This window comes from Choloepus didactylus, chromosome X, assembly GCF_015220235.1.
Source record: "Choloepus didactylus isolate mChoDid1 chromosome X, mChoDid1.pri, whole genome shotgun sequence".
NCBI classification, from domain to species: domain Eukaryota; kingdom Metazoa; phylum Chordata; class Mammalia; order Pilosa; family Megalonychidae; genus Choloepus; species Choloepus didactylus.
Genome location: NC_051334.1, coordinates 96,337,190 through 96,360,069, shown reverse-complemented (window position 1 = coordinate 96,360,069; position 22,880 = coordinate 96,337,190). Strand labels below are relative to the sequence as shown.

The 22,880-nt window shown below is 37.9% G+C and overlaps 1 pseudogene; it reads right to left on the bottom strand.

Annotated features, from left to right (window-relative positions):
- Positions 1–7,046: 7,046 nt before the first annotated feature.
- On the bottom strand, positions 7,047–17,732 carry LOC119522266 (annotated as a pseudogene).
- Between the last annotated feature and the right edge of the window lie 5,148 nt (positions 17,733–22,880).

The window sequence follows — 22,880 nt, the reverse complement described above, 5'->3', positions numbered from 1 at the left end:
CCTGGCTTTTTACCTACTTTCCTGGAGGAGTAACTAAAACTTACAGCTCACCAGTCTGCCATCTTGCCCCGCCAATATCCTCTTATAATTTTTTAAATTTCTTCTGGATCTGCAGTAATGTAACCTTTCTCATTCATTATTTTGTTTATATGGTTCTCCTCTCTTTTTGATTTTGTCAGTCTAGCTTGGGGCTTGTCAATCTTGTTTATCTTCTCAAAGAACCAACTTTGGTGTTATTTATTCTCTCTCTTGTTTTTTGTTCTCTGTGTCATTTATTTCTGCTTTAATCCTTTTATTTATTTTCTTCTACTTGGTTTAGGCTTGGTTTGCTGTTCATTTTCTAGCTTCTTCAGTTGCTCCATTAGTTCTTTGATTTGAGCTCTTTCTTCCTTTTTGATTTATGCATTTATTACTATAAATTTCCCCCTCAGTACTGCTTTTGCTGCATCCCATATGTTTTGATATGTTGTGTTCTCATTTTCATGCTTCTCTATGTGTTTAGTAATTTCTCTTGCTATTTCTTCTTTAACCCACTGATTGTTTAGGAGCATGTTGTTTAACCTCCAGGTATTAGTGAATTTTCTATGCCTCTGATGGTAATTGACTTCTAATTGTATTCCACTGTGGTCAGAGAATGTGCTTTGAATAATTCCATTTTTTAAAAAATTTATTGACATTTGTTTCTTGCCCCAGCATATGATCTATTCTGGAGAAAGTTCTGTGAGCACTAGAGAAGAATGTGTATCCTGGTGATGTTTGGGATGTAATGTTCTATATATGTCTGTTAAATCCAATTCACTTAGATTGTTTAGGTTTTCAATTTCCTTATTGCTCTTCTGTCTGGTTGATCTATCTATAAGAGAGAGTGAAATGTTGAAGTCTCCCACAATTATTGGGGAAACATCAATTGCTTCCTTTAATTTTGCCAGTGTTTTTCTCATGCATTTTGTGGCACCTTTATTGGGTGCATAAACATTTATGATTATTTCTTCTTGTTAAATTGCCCCTTTTATCAGTGTGTAGTGGCCTTCTTTGTCTCTCATAACATCCTTGCATTTGAAGTCTATTTTATCTGAGATTAATATTGCTACTCCTGCTTTCTTTTGGCTGTAGCTTGCATGAAATATTTTTTCCATCCTTTCAGTTACAATTTCTTTGTGTCTCCAAGTATAAGATGAGTACATTGTTGGCAACATATTGATGGTTCATATTTTTGATCCATTCTGCCAATCTATATCTTTTAATTGGGTAGTGTCATCCATTTACATTCGATGTTATTACTGTGAAGGCATTTCTTGAATCAGCCATTGTATCCTTTGGTTTATGTTTGTCAGATATATTTTTCCCTTTCTCTTTTAATGTCCTTTCATGTACCCACACTTAACCTCTTTAGTACTGAACCTCTCTCCATCTCTCTCTCTCCTTTCTTTCTTTCTCTGTCAGTAAGTCTCCCTTTAGTATCTCAAGGAGGGCAGGTCACTTGTTAGCAAATTCTCTCAGCATTTGTTTTTCTGTGAAAAATTTAAGCTTTCCCTCAAATTTGAAGGAGAGCTTTGCTGGATAAAGAATTCTTAGTTGGCAATTTTTCTCTCTCAGAATTTTAAATATGCCATGCCACTGCCTTCTTGCCTCCATGGTGGCTGCTGAGTAGTCACTACTTAGTCTTACACTGTTTCCTTTGTAAGTGGTGAAGTTCTTTTCTCCTGCTGCTTTCAGAAGTTGCTCCTTCTCTTCAGTATTTGACAATGTCATCAGAATATGTCTCAGAGTTGGTTTACTTGGATTTATTCTATTTAGAGTTCACTGGGCATTTATGATTTGTGTATTTATGGTGTTTAGAAGATATGGGAAGTCTTCCCCAACAATTTCTTTTTAATACTCTTCCTAGACCTTTAAACTTCTCTTCCCCTTCTGGAACAACTATTATATTTGGACATTTTATATTATCTATCATATCCCTGAGGTCCATTTTGATATTTTCCCCATTCTTTCTTTTGTTCTTTCATTTTCCCATTCTGTCTTCCTCAAGGTCACTGACTCTCTGTTCAGCTTCTTCTAGTCTTGTACTGTGAGTATCCAGAATCTTTTAATTTGGTCAATGTTTTCTTTTATTTCCCTAAGATCATTTATATTTTTTTACTCTTGCAATTTCTTCTTTATGTTCTTCTAGGGTCTTTTTCTTGCCCTTTATATCCTGTGCCATGCTCTCATTTTTTGTCTTTAGTTCTTTGAGTAATTGCTTCAAGTACTGTGTCTCCTCTGATCTTCTGATTTGGGTGTTTGGGTTTGGGTTATCCATATCGTCTGCTTTTTTCATATGCTTTAAAATTGTCTGTTATTTTTGGTCTCTTCGTATTTGCTTAACTTGATAGGTTTCTTTTAGGATATGTAGGGTGATTCAAACCATTATCTTTAATTTGTCAGATCTGCAGCTTGGTGGAGTAGACTTTCTCTAACTAACCAGCAGGTAGCATCTGTGAGCCAACTATTCCCCTCAAGCCAGTTTTCCCAACATTGTCTTTGTAGTGAGTGGGGGTGTGAGTCTTGTGGGGGTCCAATTGGTGCACCAAGTTTGTGTGTGTAGTTGATGCTGCCTTCCCTGAATGTGGGGCATGTGTCTAAGCCTGTAGGGAGGGGGTGGCTTTAATAATCAAATCTCCCTGGTGTTCCTGGAGATTTAAATCTGTTGCAATAGTCTAATCCTTCAGTTCAGTCTTTCCAGAGTTCGTCTCTGCTTCAGACCCAGAAGTCCTTGGATTGTTGTATGATCCCTGGGACTTGTGATTGGGTCCCTCTTCCAAACCATGCCCTCCTAGGGCCTTTGCTGAGGGAAGACTGCTCTACATCACAGGTATGCACCATCCCCCAAGGGAAGTTCTGGGCTTCAGGGCCATGTAGAGGCATTCCCAGCCTGATGAAAGTATGGCTGAATGTGGCATGTTAATTTCCCCCTTTTCACACAGCTACAGCTTCCCATCTCCCAGACAATTATCTGTGGTTGGGCAGAAGGCTATTGCCCAAACCAGATATTATGGCATGTGCACATGTTGTTGGAAACACTTCCTGTCACACTGGGTTGTTTGGGGCAGCTCTGGGGTATGGCGCTGGTGCCAGGCAGGAGCATTCACAGCCCACCAGGAAGATGGCTGTAAGGGGACTCCCCCCTTTTCTTGGGAAGTTATGGTGTTTAGTGAAATTTTTTCAGCCACTAGACTTATTGCTTTGTCTTTCAGAGCTATGTTAGTTCTGCTCTTGCCTGGGCCCAAATTGCAAGTCTTTGAGGCTTTCTGTAATGGGCTTCTTAGAGTAATTGTTTTAGAAAAAGAGAAAAAGATTAAAAAAAAAGAAAAAGAAAAAGTAGGGCCCTCCATGCAGATCTAATGGGCTATTGAAATGCTTAGAGACAAGGAGATTAGGATCATTAGGGAACAATCAAGAAAGCAGAGAAACTGGCTATTCAGAGAAGTGTCCTCACCCTCCGGATTTGCATATGTGCCTGATTCTGTTTGAGCCCTGCTCTTCTCCACTTTATGTTCACTGGAAACCCAAAAAGTCTCTGTTTTTATTTTTGAGGTTTCTTTTTTTTTTTTTTTTTTTTGCTGTTTTTGCTAGCCCTATCTCGTCTCCACCAGGCTGGCTGTTCCCAGATTCTCCAGTGTCTGGACTCAGTCTATCTATGTTTGGAGTTTTGATGAGCAACCTGCTTTTTCAATCAGAGCTGCAACTGCAGTTCTCCATCCTGGTTCCCAGCACTGATGGCCCCTCCTTCCATGGGACTGAGATTGGCAGGGAGGGGCATGGGTCCCCTGGCCAAGGGAAGTTACAGATTTTGCTGATCTCAGCTGTTCCACACATTCATGAGTGTTGTATGAAGTATGCCTGAAGTCAAATTGCTCTGTAGTGTCTGGTCCATGCAGTTCCTGGCTTTCTACCTACTGCCCTGGAGGAGTAACTAAAACCCATACCTCACCACTGCATCTTGCCTCTCATTGTGGTTTTGATTTGCATTTCCCTAATAGCTAGTGCAGCTGAGCATTTTTTCATATGTTTATGAGCCATTTCTATTTCCTCTTCAGAAAAGTGTCTGTCCATGCCTTTTGCCCATATTTAATTAGGTTGTTTGTCTTAATGTTGTTGAGTTGTAGCATTGCTTTATATATTTGGGATATGAAACCCTTATCTGATATGTGGATTCCAAATATTGTCTCCCATTGTATAGGCTGCCTTTTTACCTTTCTGACAAAGTACTTTGATGAAAAAAGTGTATAAATTTGAGGAGATCCTATGCATCTGTTTGTTCTTTGGTTGTTCATGCTTTGCATATAGGGTCAAGGAAACCACCTCTTTCACAAGATCTTTAAGATATTGCCCTACATTTTCTTCTGAGTCTTATGATCTTAGCACTAAGGTTAACATCTTTGATCCATTTTTAATTAAGTTTTGTATAAGATGTGAGATAGGAATCCTCTTTCATTCTTTTGGGAATGGATATCCAGTTCTCCAAACACCATTTATTGAAGAGGCTGCTCTGTCCCAGTTGCTTTGGCTTGACTGCTTTATCAAAGAACAATTGTCTGTGGATATGAGTCTATTTCTGAACACTCAATTCAATTCCATTGGTTGGTATATCTATCCTTATGCCAGTACCATGCTGTTTTGAGCTCTGTAACTTTGCAATATGCTTCAAAGTCATGTAGTGTGAAACCTCTCACTTCATTCCTCTTCCTCAAGATAGTTTTGGCTATTTGTGGCACCTTCCTATTTCAAATAATTTTGATTATTGGTTTTTCTCTTTCTGCAAAGTAAGTTTTTGGGATTTTAATTGGTATTGCATTGGATCTATAAATCAGTTTAGGTAGAATTGACATGTAAATTATATTTAGTCTTCCAATCCATGAACACAGTATGTTCTTTCATTTTTTTTTTTTTGGTCCTGTTCAATTTCCTTTAGCAGTTTCTTGTAGTTTCCTCTATATAGGTCTTTTGTGGCTTTCATTAAGTTTATTCCTAAATACTTGACTCTTTTGGTTGCTATGGTAAATGGAATTTTTTTCTTGATTTCTTCCTCTTTTTGCACATTACATGTGTACAAGAACACTACAGATTTTTGCATGTTGATCTAGCCTGCCACTTTGCTATATTCATTGATTAGTTCTAGTTGCTTTGCTGTAGATTTTTATGGATTTAATACATATATAATCATGTCATCTGCAAAGAATGAAAGCTTTATTTCTCCCTCTCCAATTTGGATGCATTTTATTTCTTTTTCTTGTCTATTTGCTCTAGCTAGAACTTCCAGCATAATGTTGAATAATAATGGTGACAGAGGGCATCTCTGTCTTGTTTTGATCTTAGAGGGAAATCTCAGTCTTTCCCCATTGAGTATGATGTTAGCCATGGGTTTTTCATATATTGCCTTTATCTTATTGAGAAAATCCCTTTCTATTCCTATCCTTTGAAGTGTTTTCATCAAGAAAGGATGATGAATTTTGTCAAATGCCTTTTCTGCATCAATCAAGATGATCATGTAGTTCTTCTTTGATTTTTTGATGTGGTGTATTACACTAATTGATTTTCTTGTGTTGAACCACTGTTTCATACCTGGAATAAACCACACCTGTTCATGGTGTATAATTCTTTTAATGTGTTGTTGGATTTTATTTGTGAGTGTTTTGTTGAGGATTTTTGCATCTATATTCATTAAAGAGATTGGTCTATAATTTTTTGTAGTATCTTTGCCTGATTTTGGTATTAGGGTGATGTTAGCTTCATAGAATGAGTTGGGTAGTTTTCTGTCCTCTTGAATTTTTTTTGAAGGGTTTGACCAAGATTGGTCTTGAATGCTTCATAGAATTCACATGTGAAGCCATCTGGTCCTGAGCTTTTCTTTTTTTGGGGGAGCTGTTCGATGACTGACTCAATCTCTTTTCTTGTGATTTGTTTGTTGTGGTTATCTATCTCTTCTTGAGCCAATGTTGGTTGTTTATGCTTTTCTAGGAAGTAGTCTATTTCATCTAAGTTGTTTAGTTTATTAGCATATAGTTGCTCATAGTATCTTCTCATTACCTCCTTGATTTCTGCAGGGTCAATAGTTATATCCCCTTTTCCATTTCTGATTGAATTTATTCACATCCATCTATTTCTCCCTCTTTTATTTATTTATTTAGCCAAGCTAGGGTCCATCAGTTGTCTTGGTTTTCTCAAAGAACCAACTTCTGGTTTTGTTGATTCTCTCTATTGCTTTTCTGTTCTCTATTTCATTTATTTTTGCTCTAATATTTGTTATTTCTTTCCTTCTCTTTGCTTTGGGGGTTATTTTGTTCTTCTTTCTTGAGTTTCTCCAGGTAAACAATTTCTCAATTTTTGCTCTCTTCTCTTTTAATATAGGCATGTAGGACAATTAATTTCCCTCTCAGCACCATCTTTGCTGCATCCCATAAGTTTTGATATGTTGTGTTTTCAATGTCTTTACCTCAATGTATTTTCTAATTTTTCTTGTAATTTGTTGCTTTACCCACTGGTTTTCTAAGAGTGTGTTGTTTAGCCCTGTATATTTTTGAATTTTACAATCTTCTGCTTGTTAGTTATTTCCAACTTCATTCCATTATGGTCTGAGAAAGTGTTTTGTATAATTTCAATATTTTCAAATTTGATGAGACTTGCTTTGTGACCCAACATGTGGTCTATCCTAGAGAATGTTCCATGAGGACTTGAGAAAAATGTGTGTCCTGCTGTTGTGGGGTGTAGTGTTCTATAAATATCTGTCAAGTCTAGTTCATTTATTGTACAATTCAACATCTCTGTTTCCTTATTGATCCTCTGCCTAGATGTTCTGTCCTTCATGAGCTGTGTATTGCAGTCTCCCACTATTATTGTAGAGGTATCTACTTCTCCTTTCAGTATTCTTATTGTTTGCTTCATGAATTTTGGGGCACTCTGGCTTGGGGGATAAATATTTATGATTGTTATGTTTTCTTGATGAATTGACCCTTTATTAATATTATTATTAATGTCTCTTTTAATTTTTTTACTTATTTTCCTTTATTTCAGTTATACATATCTTTATTAAAAAATCTGATCTGACATCTGAGCGTTTTTCCACCAACTTGGGGAGCAGAAAGCTCCACAGAAATCACAAACTTTTGTTTAGGTGCTGCTTTTCTGGGAGACTTTGAAGCAGCCATTGCTGTTTATATAGATGCTTTCTTAGCCTTTTTTGTTTCTTTGGCAGCCCTGATAGCTTGTTCTCATTGACCCTTTCTAACTTCAGTTTTCTGATTCCTCTTGGCCATAATATCAGCAAGAGATGCACCAGTGATAACCCTCTGGAATTTAAGTGCACTGTAAGTTCTTTTCTTTTGAATTTCTTCCAACTGCTCCTTTTTATGCTTTCGTCTGTAGAGGACAGTCCAGTTTACCTGCTGAGGGCTCCTCTTGGAAAGGAATGCCAACTCACATTTTGCATTAAGAAATTGGAAAACCTTATCCCATTGGTCCTGGTGTAGCACCACCCATGTCTTGTACCCACTGAAACTGCAAAGCTCAACCTTAATGGCTGCAGGTGCTGGGAGACAGGGAAGATGGTGAAGGGGCAATTGTTTTACTTTTTTTTTTTTTTTTTTTTTTTTTGTACTTTCGATTGTTTACAGTACCATTACATAGTTGTACATTCATCACCTAAATCAATCCCTGACACCTTCATTAGCACACACACAAAAATAACAAGAATAATAATTAGAGTGAAAAAGAGCAATTGAAGTAAAAAAGAACACTGGGTACCTTTGTCTGTTTGTTTCCTTCCCCTACTTTTCTACACATCCATCCATAAACTAGACAAAGTGGAGTTTGGTCCTTATGGCATTCCCAATCCCATTGTCACCCCTCATAAGCTACATTTTTATACAACTGTCTTCGAGATTCATGGGTTCTGGGTTGTAGTTTGATAGTTTCAGGTATCCACCACCAGCTACCCCAATTCTTTAGAACCTAAAAAGGGTTGTCTAAAGTGTGCGTAAGAGTGCCCACCAGAGTGATCTCTCGGCTCGTTTTGGAATCTCTCTGCCACTGAAGCTTATTTCATTTCCTTTCACATCCCCTTTTTGGTCAAGAAGATGTTCTCCGTCCCACGATGCCGGGTCTACATTCCTCCCCGGGAGTCATATTCCACGTTGCCAGGGAGATTGACTCCCCTGGGTGTCTGATCCCACGTAGGGGGGAGGGCAGTGATTTCACCTTTCAAGTTGGCTTAGCCAGAGAGAGAGGGCCACAACTGAGCAACAAAGAGGCATTCAGGAGGAGACTCTTAGGCACAAATATAGGGAGGCCTAGCCTCTCCTTTGCAGCAACCGTCTTCCCAAGGGTAAAACTTATGGTAGAGGGCTCAACCCATCAAACCACCAGTCCCCTATGTCTGTGGTCATGTTAGCAACCATGGAGGTGGGGTAGGCGAATACCCCTGCATTCTCCACAGGCTCCTCAAGGGGGCAATACATCTTTTTTTTTTCCTTGTTTTTCTTTCTTTTTTTTTTTTTTAACTTTCCCTTCTTTTATAAATCAACTGTATGAAAAAAAAAGTTAAAAAGAAAACAAACATACAATAAGAGAACATTTCAAAGAGACCATAACAAGGGGGTAAGAAAAAGACAACTAACCTAAGATAACTGCTTAACTTCCAACATGTTCCTACTTTACCCCAAGAAAGTTACATAATATAGCAACATTTCTGTGAACTTGTTCCTACTATATCCATCAGAAATTAACAGACCATAGTCATTTCTGGGCATCCCCAGAACGTTAAATAGCTTATCTGCTCTTCTTGGATTATTGTTCCCCCTTCCTTAATTGCTCTCTACTGCTAGTTCCCCTATATTCTACATTATAAACCATTTGTTTTACATTTTTCAAAGTTCACATTAGTGGTAGCATATAATATTTCTCTTTTTGTGCCTGGCTTATTTTGCTCAGCATTATGTCTTCAAGGTTCATCCATGTTGTCATATGTTTCACGAGATCGTTCCTTCTTACTGCCACGTAGTATTCCATCGTGTGTATATACCACATTTTATTTATCCACTCATCTGTTGAAGGACATTTGGGTTGTTTCCATCTCTTGGCAATTGTGAATAATGCTGCTATGAACATTGGCGTGCAGATATCTGTTCGTGTCACTGCTTTCCGATCTTCCGGGTATATACTGAGAAGTGCAATCGCTGGATCGAATGGTAGCTCTATATCTAGTTTTCTAAGGAACTGCCAGACTGACTTCCAGAGTGGCTGAACCATTATACAGTCCCACCAACAATGAATAAGAGTTCCAATTTCTCCACATCCCCTCCAGCATTTGTAGTTTCCTGTTTGTTTAATGGCAGCCATTCTAACCGGTGTTAGATGGTATCTCATTGTGGTCTTAATTTGCATCTCTCTAATAGCTAGTGAAGCTGAACATTTTTTCATGTGTTTCTTGGCCATTTGTATTTCCTCTTCAGAGAACTGTCTTTTCATATCTTTTGCCCATTTTATAATTGGGCTGTCTGTACTATTGTCATTGAGTTGTAGGATTTCTTTGTATATGCAAGATATCAGTCTTTTGTCAGATACATGGTTTCCAAAAATTTTTTCCCATTGAGTTGGCTGCCTCTTTACCTTTTTGAGAAATTCCTTTGAGGTGCAGAAACTTCTAAGCTTGAGGAGTTCTCATTTATCTATTTTCTCTTTTGTTGCTTGTGCTTTGGGTGTAAAGTCTAGGAAGTGGCCGCCTAATACAAGGTCTTGAAGATGTTTTCCTACATTATCTTCTAGGAGTTTTATGGTACTTTCTTTTATATTGAGATCTTTGGTCCATTTTGAGTTAATTTTTGTGTAGGGGGTGAGGTAGGGGTCCTCTTTCATTCTTTTGGATATGGATATCCAACTCTCCCAGCCCCATTTGTTGAAAAGACCATTATGGCTCAGTTCGGTGACTTTGGGGGCCTTATCAAAGATCAGTCGGCCATAGATCTGAGGGTCTATCTCTGAATTCTCAATTCGATTCCATTGATCTATATGTCTATCTTTGTGCCAGTACCATGCTGTTTTGGCAACTGTGGCTTTATAATAAGCTTCAAAGTCAGGGAGTGTAAGTCCTCCCACTTCGTTTTTCTTTTTTAGAGTGTCTTTAGCAATTCGAGGCATCTTCCCTTTCCAAATAAATTTGATAACTAGCTTTTCCAAGTCTGCAAAGTAGGTTGTTGGAATTTTGATTGGGATTGCATTGAATCTGTAGATGAGTTTGGGTAGAATTGACATCTTAATGACATTTAGCCTTCCTATCCATGAACATGGAATACTTTTCCATATTTTAAGGTCCCCTTCTATTTCTTTTAGTAGAGTTATGTAGTTTTCTTTGTATAGGTCTTTTACATCTTTGGTTAAGTTGATTCTTAGGTACTTGATTTTTTTAGTTGCTATTGAAAATGGTATCTTTTTCTTGAGTGTCTCTTCAGTTTGTTCATTTCTAGCATATAGAAACATGACTTACTTATGTGCATTAATCTTGTATCCTGCTACTTTGCTAAATTTGTTTATTAGCTCTAGTAGCTGTATCGTCGATTTCTCAGGGTTTTCTAGATATAAGATCATATCATCTGCAAACAATGACAGTTTTACTTCTTCTTTTCCAATTTGGATGCCTTTTATTTCTTTGTCTTGCCGGATTGCCCTGGCTAGCACTTACAGCACAATGTTGAATAACAGTGGTGACAGCGGGCATCCTTGTCTTGTTCCTGATCTTAGAGGGAAGGCTTTCAGTCTCTCACCGTTGAGTACTATGCTGGCTGTGGGTTTTTCATATATGCTCTTTATCATGTTGAGGAAGTTTCCTTCAATTCCTACCTTTTGAAGTGTTTTTATCAAAAACGGATGTTGGATTTTGTCAAATGCTTTTTCAGCATCTATTGAGATGATCAATTGATTTTTCCCTTTTGACTTGTTAATGTGTTGTAATACATTGATTGTTTTTCTTATGTTGAACCATCCTTGCATGCCTGGAATGAACCCCACTTGGTCATGGTGTATGATTTTTTTAATGTGTCTTTGGATTCAATTTGCAAGTATTTTGTTGAGGATTTTTGCATCTATATTCATTAGGGAGATTGGCCGGTAGTTTTCCTTTTTTGTAGCATCTTTGCCTGGTTTTGGTATTAGATTGATGTTAGCTTCATAAAATGAGTTAGGTAGTGTTCCAATTTCTTCAATGTTTTGAAAGAGTTTGAGTAAGATTGGTGTCAGTTGTTTCTGGAAAGTTTGGTAGAATTCTCTGTGAAGCCATCTGGCCCTGGGCATTTATTTGTGGGAAGATTTTTGATGACTGATTGGATCTCTTTGCTTGTGATGGGTTGGTTGAGGTCTTCTATTTCTTCTCTGGTCAGTCTAGGTTGTTCATATGTTTCCAGGAAATTGTCCATTTCTTCTACATTATCCAGTTTGTTGCCATACAATTGTTCATAATATCCTCTTATAATTTTTTAATTTCTTCAGTATCTGCAGTTATGTCACCTTTTTCATTCATTATTTTGTTTATATGGGTCTTCTCTCTTTTTGATTTTGTCAGTCTAGCTAGGGGCTTGTCAATCTTGTTGATCTTCTCAAAGAACCAACTTTTGGTGATATTTATCCTCTCTATTGTTTTTTTGTTCTCTATGTCATTTATTTCTGCTTTAATCCTTGTTATTTCTTTTCTTGTACTTGGTTTAGGATTGGTTTGCTGTTCATTTTCTAGCTTCTTCAGTTGATCCATTAGTTCTTTGATTTTGGCTCTTTCTTCCTTTTTAATATATGCGTTTAGCGCTATAAATTTCCCCCTTAGCACTGCTTTTGCTGCATCCCATAGGTTTTGGTATGTTGTGTTCTCATTTTCATTCATCTCTATATATTTAGCAATTTCTCTTGCTATTTCTTCTTTAAACCACTGATTGTTTAGGAGTGTGTTGTTTAACCTCCAGGTATTTGTGAATTTTCTAAGTCTCTGATGGTTATTGACTTCTAATTGTATTCCATTGTGGTCAGAGAATGTGCTTTGAATAATTTCAATCTTTTTAAATTTATTGAGGCTTGTTTTATGTCCCAGCATATGATCTATTCTGGAGAAAGTTCCATGAGCACTAGAAAAGTATGTGTATCCTGGTGATTTGGGATGTAATGTCCTGTATATGTCTGTTAAATCTAATTCATTTATCAGATTGTTTAGGTTTTCAATTTCCTTATTGGTCTTCTGTCTGGTTGATCTATCTATAGGAGAGAGTGATGTGTTGAAGTCTCCCACAATTATTGTGGAAACATCAATTGCTTCCTTTAGTTTTTCCAGTGTTTCTCTCATGTATTTTGTGGCACCTTGATTGGGTGCATAGACATTTACGATTGTTATTTCTGCTTGCTTAATTGCCCCTTTTATTAGTATGTAGTGGCCTTCTTTGTCTCTCAAAACATCCCTGCATTTGAAGTCTATTTTATCTGAGATTAATATTGCGACACCTGCTTTCTTTTGGCTGTGGCTTGCATGCAATATTTTTTTCCATCCTTTCACTTTCAGTTTCTTTGTGTCCCTGTGTCTAAGATGAGTCTCTTGTATGCAACATATTGATGGTTCATTTTTTTTGATCCATTCTGCGAATCTATATCTTTTAATTGGGGAGTTTAATCCATTTACATTCAACGTTAAAACCATGAAGGCATTTCTTGAATCGGCCATCTTATCCTTTGGTTTATGTTTGCCATATTTTTCCCTCTATTAATATCCTTTATTGTACCCATACCAAATCTCTTTAGTACTGAACCTTTCTCCAAGTCTCTCTGTCCTGTCTTTGTTTCTCTGTCTGTAGGGCTCCCTTTAGTATCTCCAGTAGGGCAGGTCTCTTGTTAGCAAATTCTCTCAGCATTTGTTTGTCTGTGAAAAATTTAAGCTCTCCCTCAAATTTGAAGGAGAGCTTTGCTGGATAAAGTATTCTTGGCTGGAAATTTTTCTCACTCAGAATTTTAAATATATTGTACCACTGCCTTCTTGCCTCCATGGTGGCTGCTGAGTAGTCACTACTTAGTCTTATGCTGTTTCCTTTGTATGTGGTGAATTGCTTTTCTCTTGCTGCTTTCAGAACTTGCTCCTTCTCTTCTGTGTTTGACAGTGTGATCAGTATATGTCTCGGAGTGGGTTTATTTGGATTTATTCTATTTGGAGTTCGCTGAGCATTTATAATTTGTGTATTTATGTTGTTTTGAAGATTTGGGAAGTTTTCCCCAACAATTTCTTTGAATACTCTTCCTAGACCTTTAACCTTTTCTTCCCCTTCTGGGACACCAATGAGTCTTATATTTGGACGTTTCAAATTATCTATCATATCCCTGAGGTCCATTTCGATTTTTTCAAATTTTTTCCCCATTCTTTCTTTTATGCTTTCATTTTCCATTCTGTCATCTTCCAGGTCACTGATTCATTGTTCAACTTCCTCTAGTCTTGTACTATGAGTGTCCAGAATGTTTTTAATTTGGTCAACAGTTTCTTTAATTTCCATAAGATCATCCATTTTTTTATTTAGTCTTGCAATGTCTTCTTTATGCTCTTCTAGAGTCTTCTTGATTTCCTTCATATCCCGTACTATGGTCTCATTGTTCATCTTTAGTTCTTTGAGTAGCTGCTCTAGGTGCTGTGTCTCTTCTGGTCTTTTGATTTGGGTGCTTGGGCTTGGGTTATCCATATCGTCTGGTTTTTTCATATGCTTTATAATTTTCTGTTGTTTTTGGCCTCGTGGCATTTGCTGAACTTGATAGGGTTCTTTTAGGATTTGTAGACCTATTGAAGTCCTTATCTCTAATTTATCAGATCTACAGCTTCGTGGAGTACACTTTCTCTAACTAACCAGCAGGTGGCGTCCACGAGCCACCTGTTCTCCACAAGCCAGCTCTCCCCTGCTTAGCCTTTTTTTTGGTGAGTGGGGGAGTGAGTCTTGTGGGGCCCAATTGGTGTACCAAGCTTGCGTGTGTAGTTGGTGTTGCCTGCCCTGTATGTGGGGCGTGTTTCTGGGCAGTCGGGGAGGGGGGGGTGGCCCTAACAATCAAATCTCCCTGATGATCCTAGAGTTTTAAAGCTGCTGCAATAGTCTAATCCTTCAGTTCAGTCCTGCCACAGTTTGTCTCTGCCACTGACCCACAAGTCTTTGGTATTGGCGTATGGCTCCTGAGACTTGCAAGTGGGCCCCTCTTCCAGGCCATGCACCCCAGGTCCTCTGTTGAGGGATGACTGTGCTATGTTACAGGTGAGTGCCGTCCCCCCAGGGCAGTTCTGGGCTGCTGGGCTGTGTAGGGAGGCTCCCAGTCTGCTGAAATGATGGCTGAATGGGGCTTTGTTAATTCACACTGCTCTACCTTCCCAGCTCTGGGACAATCGGCTGAGGTTGCAGGGAAGGCTAATGTCCACGCCCAGTTTTGTGGTGTGTGCCTGTTATTTGAAGCACTTCCGTCACACTGGGTTGTCTGGGGCAGCTCTGGGCTATGGGGCTGGCGATGGGCAGGAGTGTTTCCTGTCCACCAGGATGGTGGCTGTGAGCAGACACCCCCCTTTTCTTGGGAAGTTCTGGTGTTTAGTGAATTTTCTCAGCCACTGGATTATTGCCTTTTGTCTCAGAGCTCTCTTAGTTCTGCTCTTGACTTGACGTGCCCAAATTGCAATTCTTTGAAGCTTTCTGTATTGGGCTTCTTAGAGTAATTGTTTTAGAAAAAGAAAAAAGGATTAAAAAAAAAAAAAAAAAAAGAAAAGAAAAGGGCCCTCCTCAGAGATCTAATGGGTTATTGAAATGCTAATAGACAAAGCAACCAGGGCCATTAAGGAAAGGTCCACAGGGCAGAGAGATCAGCTTTTCTTCGGGATTTGCATATGCGCCTCAAGGCCTGAGCTCCGCCCTTCCCCTTTCTGTGTTCACCAGAACTCCAAAAATCCTCTGCTTTTATTTTGGAGTTTTTCGTGTTATTTTTTTTTTTTCTATGCCTGTCTCCTCTCTGCTGGGCTGGCAGCTCTCAGATTCTCTGGTGTCTGGTCTCAGTCTATCTATGGTTGGAATTTGAATCAGTAGAATGAGTTTCCGAGAAGGGCTACCACTGCAGTTCTCCCTTCTCCTTCCCGGAGCTGGCAGCCCCTCCTCCCACGGGACTGAGCCTGGCAGGGAGGGGCGCGGGTCCCCTGGCCGCAAAAACTTACAGATTTCGCTGATCTCAGCAGTTCGGCATTTTCATGAGTGTTGTATGAAGTATGCCCAAAGACAGATTGCTCTGTGGTGTCCAGTCCACGCAGTTCCTGGCTTTTTACCTACTTTCCTGGAGGAGTAACTAAAACTTACAGCTCACCAGTCTGCCATCTTGCCCCGCCTCCAATTGTTTTACTTTTGAAGACTAATTTGTCTGATATTAATATAGCTCCTCCTGCTTTTGTCTGTTTGTTGTTTGCCTGAAATAACTTTTTCCAACCTTTCACTTTCAGCCTATTTTTTCCCTTGTGTCTAAAGTGAGTTTCTTGTAGACAGCATATAGATGGGTCCTGTTTTGTAATCCATTCTGCTAGTCTGTGTCTTTTTATTGGGTTTTTAAATCCTTTAACATTTAGTATTATTACTCTAAGGGCACAGCTTCTACCATTTTGTATTTTGTAGTTTATAAGTCATGTCTTTTTTTCTTTCTCTCTCTCCTTTTACCTTTCCTGATAATCTTCATTTCCACACTCTTCTCCAAGCCTCTCTTTTCTTTTCCTATCAGCCTGCAGCACTCCCTTTAGTATTTCTTGTAGCACTGGTGTCTTATTCACAAACTCTCTCAGTGTCTGTTTGTCTGGAAATATTTTAATCTCTCCCTCATTTTTTAAATTCAGTTTTATTGAGAAATATTCACACACCATGCAATCATCCATGTTTCACAATCAACTGTTCACAGTACCATCTTTATAGTTGTGCATTCACTACCCCAATTTATTTTTGAACATTTTCCTTACACCAGAAAGAATCAGAATCAGAATAAAAAATAAAAAATAGAAAAGGACACACAGATCACCACCCCATCCCACCCTATTTTTCATTTAGGTTTTGTCCCCATTTTTATACTCATCTATCCATACACTGGATGAAGGTCATGCAATCCACAGGGTTTTCACAATCACACTGTCACCCCTTGTAAGCTACATTATTATACAATCATGTTCAAGAGTCCAGACTACTGGGTTGGATTTTGATAGTTTCAGGTATTTACTTCTAGTTATTCCAATATATTAAAACCTAAAAAGTGTTATCCATATAATGCATAAGAATGTCCACCAAAGTGACCTCTTGACTCCATTTGAAGTCTCTCAGCCACTGAAGCTTTATTTCATTTCATTTTGCATCCCCCTTTTGGTCAAGAAGATATTCTCAGTCCCATGATGCCAGGTCCAGATTCATCCCTGGGAGTCATATCCTACCTTGCCAGGGAGATTTACACCCCTGGGAGTTAGGTCCCATGCAGGGGGGAGGGCAGCAAGATCACCCACCAAGGTGGCTGAGGGAGAGAGAGAGGGCCACATCTGAGCAACAAAGAGGCACTCAGGGGGAGACTCTTAGGTGCAGTTATAAGCAGGGTTAGCCTCTCCTTGCAGCAACAAGCTTCATAGGGGCCAGCCCCAAGACAGAGAGCTTGGCACATCAAGCCGTCAGTCCCCAATGTTTGTGAGAACATCAGCAACAATCCAGGTGAGGAAGTCAAACACCTCTGCATTCTCCCCCTGGTGTTTGGGGGGCAAATATATATTTTTATTCTCCACCTAAATTACTTTAGGATGTGTTGCTATTTCATTCTAATCTATACAGACATGCCATAGCTCACTTCCTATTCAATTGTCCATGTAATTGTAGTGTTTTAACAAACTGTAGAAGTTACATTGTTTAGAATATATAGATCCTACACCAAATAAACATCTCTTCTTTTGGTCTCACGTAGAAGTTGAAGTTTGAACACAGTCAGTTTCAACCTTTACCCTTTGGCCCAATTTGCTTTAGTCTTAACCAGATCTGCTTTATTCATATCTCTAATTGAAGTCTGAGCTCTATTTCAGTTTTTTTTTAAAGTTGCTGTATGCATAAATACTGATATTCATATCTGCCGAGATCTAGCTCTGAGTTTCAGGTGTAATGCAGATACACAATGTTCCAGAAACCAATCAGTTTATACATTAAGGGATCAACATCTCAGAGCCTGGAGATAGCCAGTACAGTTCAGGAATAGACTTGACTGCTATAAGAGCTTACAATCTAGGGACCATTACAATAATCATTTCCCTGTTAGGCTTGTGCTCTAAGATTTAATTCTGAGTTTACACATTGTAGTTAGTCCATATTGGTGAAGCATTATAGTGTTTGCCTTGGTTTCTGGCATACTTAACTCAACATGCTGCCTACAGGATCCATTCACTTCATTGCATGTCTCACAGCTTCACTCCTCATAGTTTCTCACTATTCCATTGTATGCATAAACCACAGTTCACCATTCTGTTCATCAGTCAGTGTACCCTCAGGCTACCTGCACCCACTGAAAATCATGAACACAGCCTCCACAAACACCAGTGTGCAAAAGTCAACCCATGTCTCTGCTCCCCACAATGAAGTCACAGGACCCCATGACACCACATACTCACCTTCATGTAAAGCCACCACGGTGACCTCTGGAAAGGCTACACCTTTCTGCCTCCTCATCAACAGTAAATAGGTTCATCCATCTCTCCATATTTTCTCCATCACTTTTACCTCTATTTAAAATTTTTCCTACAATCTTATGGAGATATATTCACATAACATAAACCATCCATGGTGTACAATCATTTGTTCATGGCATCATCACATAGTTGTACATTTATCACCACAGTCAGCACTTGAACATATTGATTATTATGAAAAAGTGTTTTATTGTGAATGATAAAAAAGATATTAAAAAGAAAAATAAAAATGTCATACAATACAATACAATAGTAAGGGCAAAAAAAATACCACTACCAAGAATCCCATATCCCTCCCTTATATCCCCCCTCATACACATTTAGCTTTGGTATATTGTCTTTGTTACATTTAATGGAAGCACAGTGGAATGTTACTGTTCACCATAGACTCCAGTTTGCTTTGATTATGTTTTTTCCCAAATACCATTCCTTTTTTTTCAACACTCTGAATGGTTGACATTCATTTGTTCTCCCACATGCAAGAACATTTTTATGTTTGTACATTTAGCAACAGTCATTGGCCAGTTTTTGCCAAGTTATACAGTCCCAGTCTTCATAATCTATCTTTACCTCTGGTGTCATACATTCCCCTATCCCACCTCTTTCAGCTTTACTCACAGACATCTTTGTTCCATGTACTTACAATACTGTGTTACTATTACACAGTATTATGCTATCTATTTCTGAATCTATACAATCAATCCTGCTGAACAATTCTGTAGACCTTCAGCATCAAATGCCTGATCTCCACCTTCTTTCTATCTCCTAGTAGCCTGTGTTATCAACTTTTAACTCTCAAAGTTTGCTTATTAGTGTTATTTCATATTAGTGAGATCACACAGTATTTGTCCTTTTGTTTCTATCTTCACTCAACATAATGTCCTCGAGGTTCATCCATATTATTATATGTTCCATGTCTTTGTTGTCTCTTTGTTCTGTCTTACAGTTGCATAATATTCCATCATGTGTATACACCATAGTTCATTTATCCACTCTTCCATTGTTGGACATTTGGGCTGCTTCCATCTCTTGGCATTTGTGAATAATGCTGCAATAAACATCGGTTTACAAATGTCTGTTTGTGTCTTAAGTTTCAGTTCCTCTGAGTATATACCTAGCAATGGAATAGCTGGTTCATATGGCAAATCTATACTTAGCTTCCTGAGGAACCTCCACACTGTCTTCCAGAGTGGTTGCACCATTCTACATTCCCACCAGCAAAGAATAAGTGTGCATCTTTCTCCACATCCTTTCCAGCACTTGTAATGTTCTGTTTTTTGGATAATGGCTATTCTGGTATGTGTGAGATGGAATCTCATTGTGGTTTTGATTTGCATTTCCCTAATAGACAGTGAAATTGAGCATTTTTTCATATGTTTTTGAGCCATTTGTATTTCCTTTTTGGAAAAGTGTCTGTCCATGTCTTTTGCCCATTTATTAATTGGATTGTTTGTCTTTCTGTTGTTGAGTTGTAGGATTACTTTATATATTTGGGATATTAAACCCTTATCTGAATGTGGTTTCTTAATATTGTCTCCCATTGTGTAGGCTGCCTTTTTACTTTTCTAACAAAGTCCTTTGATGTGCAAAAGTGTTTGATTTTGAGGAGATCCCATTTGTCTATTTGTTCTTTGGTTGCTCATACTTTGAATGTAAGGTCTAGGAAAATACCTCCTATCACAAAATTTTTAAGATAGTGTCCTATGTTTTCTTCTAAGAGTTTTATGGTCTTTGTGCTTATGCTTAGGTCTTTGATTCAATTAGAGTTAATTTTTGTTTAGGGTGTGAGGTAGGAGTCCTCTTTCATTCTTTTGGAAATGGATATCCAGTTCTCCAAACACCATTAATTGAAGAGGCTGCTCTGTCCCAGTTGATTTGGCTTGACTGACTTATCAAAGATCAATTGCCCATAGATGTAACAGTCTACTTCTGAACACTCAATTCAATTCCATCAGTTGGTATCTCTGTCTTTATGCCAGTACCATGCTGTTTTGAGCACTGTAGCTTTGTAATACACTTCAAAGTCAGGTACTGTGAGACCTCCCACTTCAATCCTCTTTCTCAAGATATTTTTGGCTCTTCAGGGCACCTTACCCTACCAAATAAATTTGGTTATTGGTTTTTCTATTTCTGCAAAGTTAGTTATTGGGATTTTAATTTTATTGCATTGAATCTATAAATCAGTTCAGGTACAGGTGACATCTTAATTATATTTAATCTTCCAATCCATGAACATGGTATGTTCTTCCTTTTATTTTAGGTCCTGTTCAATTTCTTTTAGCATTATCTTGTAACTTTGTATAGTTCTTTTGTGGCCTTCATTAAGTTTATTCCCTAATACTTGATTCTTTTGGTTGCTGTTGTAAATGGAATGTTTTTTGTTTCTTCCTCTTGTTGCACATTACTTGTGTATCAGAACACTACAGATTTTTGCTTGTTGATCTTGTAGCCTGCCACTTTCCTGTATCCATTGATTAGCTCTAATACTTTGCTGTAGATTTTTCTGGATTTTCTACATATAGAATCATGTCATCTGCAAACAGTGGAAGTTTTACTTCTTCCTCTCCAATTTGGATGCCTTTTATTTCTTTTTCTTTCTTGAACTTCCAGCACAACACTGAATAACAATGATGACAGTGGGCATCCCTCTCTTGTTCCATATCTTAGAGGGAAAGCTTTCAGTCTCTCCCCATTGAGTAAAATGTTAGCTGTGGGTTTTTCATATATTGCCTTTATCATATTGAGAAAATTCCCTTCTCTTCCTATCCTTTGAAGTGTTTTCATCAAGAAAGGATGTTGAATTTTGTCAAATGTCTTTTCTGCATTGATCAAGATGATCATATGGTTCTTTGCTTTGATTTATTGATGTGGTGTATTACATTAATTGATTTTCTTATGTTGAACCAGCCTTGCATACCTGGAATAAACCCCACTTGGTTGTGGTGTATAATTCTTTTAATGTGCTGCTGGATTCAATTTTCGAGTATTTTGTTGAGGATTTTTGTGTCTATATTCATTAAAGAGATTGGTCTATAATTTTCTTTTTTTGTAGTATCTTTGTCTGATTTTGGGATTAGGGTGATGTTGGCTTCATAGAATGAGTTGGGTATTTTTCCCTCCTCTTCAATTTTTTGAAGAGTTTGAGCAGGATTGGTATTAATTCTTTCTTGAATGCTTGGTAGAATTCACATGTGAAACCATCTGGTCCCGGGCTTTTCTTTTTTGGGAGCTTTTTGATGACTGATTCAATCTCTTTCTAGTGATTGGTTTGTTGAGGTCCTCTATTTCTTCTCAGGTCAATGTTGGTTGTTTATGCTTTTCTAGGAAGTTGTTCAATTCATGTAAGTTGTCCAGTTTATTAGTGTATACTTGCTCATAGTATCTTCTCATTATCTACTTTATTTCTGCAGGGCCAGTAGTTATGTTTCCTTTCCCATATCAGATTGCCTTTATTTGCATCTGCTCCCCCTTTTTTTGTTAGCCTAGCTAGGGATCCATCAATTTTTTTTTTTATTTTCTCGATGAACCAGCTTCTGGTTTTGTTGCTTCTCTCTATTGTTTTCTTGTTCTCAGTTTCATTTATTTATGCTGTGATCTTTGTTATTTTTTTTCTTCTGTTTTCTTTGGGGTTTATTTGCTGCTCTTTTTCTAGTTCTTCCAGGTGGACAGTTAATTACTCAAATTTTGCTCTCTCTTCTCTTTTAACATAGGCATTTAAGGCAATAAATTTCCCTCTCAGCACTGACTTTGCTGCATCCCATAAGTTTTGATATGTTATGTTTTCATTGACATTTGCCTCAAGGTATTTACGAATTTCTCTTGTAATTTCTTCCTTGACCCACTGGTTTTCTAAGTGTGTGTTGTTTAGTCTCCATATATTTGTGAATTTTTCCATCTTCTGCCCATTATTTATTTCCAACTTCATTCTGTTATGATCTGAGATAGTGTTTTTTATAATATCAATATTTTAAAATTTGCTTTGTGACCAGCATGTTGTCTATCCCAGAAAATGTTCCATGAGCAATCGAGAAGAATGTGTATCCTGCTGTTGTGGGGTGTAGTGTTCTATAAATGTCTATTAAGTCTAGTCTATTTATCATATAATTCAACATCTCTGTTTCCTTGTTGATCCTCTGTCTAGATATTCTATCCATTGATGAGAGAGGTGTATTGATGCCTCCAACTATTATTGTGGAGTTATCTACTTCTCCTTTCAGTGTTCTCAGTGTCTGCCTCATGAATTTTGGGGAACTCTTGCTTGGTGCATAAGTGTTTATGATTGTGATGTTTATTTGATGAATTGACCCTTTTATTAATTTATAGTGTCCTTCTTTGTATCTTTTAATTGTTTTACTTTTGAAGTCTACTTTTTTGGATATTAATATAGCTATTTCCACTTTTTTTCTGGTTGCTGTTTGCATGAAATATCTTTTTCCAACCTTTCACTTTCAGCCTACTTTTGTCCTTGTGTCTAAGGTGAGTTTCTTATAGACAGCATATAGATGGATCCTGTTTTTTAATCCATTCTGCAAGTCAGTGTCTTTTTACTAGGGAGTTTAATCCATTAACATAGTGTTATTACTAGAAGGGCAGTAATTTCTTCTATCATTTTGTCTATTGGATTTTATATGTCATGTCTTATTTTTTCCTCTCTCTCTCTTTACTCTTCTGAAGATTATCTTCCTGATAATCTTCATTTCTGCACTCTTCTCCAAACCTCCTTCTCCTGTCTTTTCCTATCAGCCTGTAGCACTCCCTTTTGTATTTCCTGTAGCACCAGGAAATATTCATGAACTCTCACAGTGTCTGTTAGTCTGAAAATGTTTTAATCTCTTCCTCATTTTTGAAGGACAGTTTTGCTGGATATAGAATTCTTGGTTGGCAGTTCTTCTCTTTCAGTATCTTAAATATATCATACCACTGTCTCCTTGCTTCCATGGTTTCTGTGGAGAAATGTGTGTACACTCTTATCAAGCTTCCCTTGTATGTAATGGATTGCTTTTCTCTTAAGAAAGATCTTAAGTTGTCCAGGCATCTGACTTTCTTGGTTAGTTTATTCTGGAGCTTGTTTTCACTCTTTTACCTAGGATTTTCTAGTTGGTTGGCTTTGTTCTCTAACCTTTGGTCT